A 2,109-nucleotide genomic window follows, 5' to 3' on the forward strand; every position below is an offset into this window, starting at 1 on the left:
AGACAGAGACAGAGAGACACAGATACAGAGAGAGAGACAGAGACAGAGAGAGACAGAGACAGAGAGAGAGACAGAGAGAGACAGAGAGAGACAGAGAGAGACAGAGAGACAGAGAGAGACAGAGACAGAGGGAGACAGAAGATCATCAAGAAAGACAGAGTGAGCATGGAGTGTTAGGAATTGATGGAATACCATAGTCATGATTCCTTTCTAGATGTATTTTAGAATCATAAAAGGAAGGCTCCAGAGAAAAAAATCTGAATTGAGCAGTTAGGGATAGAATGTAACGGCAGCACAGCTCTATGAAACTGTAACATTGTATGTTGAACATACAACTTGCAAGTCGACTCCAGCTCTCTTCTGTATTTTGGGTAAATGGAGGACCTTTATTGGGTCCCAGAATGAACTCATGGAGGTCCAGGAGCTGAGGCAGTGGTCCAGGAGTAACACTGGTGCCCAACACGACAGGTCTGATCCCTACAACATAAAAATATCAAATCTGTTTGTTTGCACTTAAAGAAACTCTAACAGGTGTCTCATGCTTTCTCTTTTGTGTTTGCAGTTTCTGAGGACATGTCCCTAATGAGGCAACAGTATACTATCACAATATCTTTGCTTACAATAATAAAATATGGTATAATACAAAAATAAATACGGTATCAAAACTCTACTTCTGTTTCACAATCAGGATTACTCAACCCTGGGACCTGTCAGTGTCAGACTCTTCTGGGATGTTGTAAGCTTTGCTTGGCACAGTGTACTGATGGCCTTCCCAAAGATGCCCTGGGGCATCTAAGACTAACTCATCCATTAGGCTCTGCAGAAGTAGGTGTGAACGTGAAAATTGGAGCTGTCAATCACACTGAGAGATTACCTCAGGTAGGGCTAATGGGTGGGGCTCGAAAGATATTTATGTACTTTGATGCCAAGGGCTCAAGCTGAAGGTTCCCATCCACAGAACACCAGGACCCACCCATCTATACTGAGTGCCTAACTGGTACAATGTTGTCTTTGGCAATGGTGCTTCAAATGGCTGCTTGTTCAAAGGAAAATAAATATCTCAGGACCAAGGGGATTTTAGTGTATTCAGAGATAAGTTGGCTCATAACTTGTATGAAAGTATCCATTATTTAAGGATGGCTATCATGTCACCATACTGTCATTGGTTTTACATGGGCTTTCTTCCAAGTGGTTGTCACCATGGCACAATTTTGACATTTGAGTTTAATCAAAACTTTTGGAGCAGGGGCATGAAATTTCTCATATTTTTTTTAAAAGAGAGTTTTTTTTTTAAATTTTAAATCCAACAATAAAGAACATGTATCCTTTAGGCATAAATAATGTTCTAATATAACTTATGTATTAAAAACACATTGTTAAACCTCTTTATAGCATAAAGCATCAACAGGCCATGCAGTGATGTGTCCAGCCTTGAGGAAAAAAGAATTATAACCCAAAGATTCTGACCTCTATTATCACACACACACACACACACACACTGCACGAAAACTAGAGTCAAACAAATGACAATCACTGTTATCTTCATGCTGGAAACACACGGAGTTATTTGAAGAATGCATGTGAAAATTCAAGATCAGGAAAAGCAGCACCATAAAATAAAAATAAATGACAGTGTTTGGGTGAGGCGCATCAATCAAAGAATATTTAATAAACACCTTTTCTAGGGCCGTTATTATGGTTAGATTCTCAAAATTAAAAATTATACATATCATTACTGTGTGCATGCATAGACTTACGTGTGGCTGCACCTTAGAGGCCAACTATGTGACGTCTGTTCCCTCCTACCACCTTTCTGTAGGTTCTGTCATCAGGCTTGTGACATCAGTGTTTTATGTACAGAGCAGTCCTGACAACCCCTAATGTTCGAATTTTTAAGTTAATTTTTAAATCAGGGTAGTAAAAAAAAAATCATGTATTTCATGATGACATTTTCATACATGTATATCATTATACTGTACTCATATTTAGCCAAGGTTACCTCTCTTGTTCTCTTCCCACCTCTTGTTCATTCTGTTTCCCAAATACCCTCTCCTGTATTAACACACACACACACACACACACACACACACACACACACACACACACACA

The sequence above is a fragment of the Mus pahari genome, chromosome 16, assembly GCF_900095145.1.
Source record: "Mus pahari chromosome 16, PAHARI_EIJ_v1.1, whole genome shotgun sequence".
In the NCBI taxonomy this organism is placed as follows: Eukaryota; Metazoa; Chordata; class Mammalia; order Rodentia; family Muridae; genus Mus; species Mus pahari.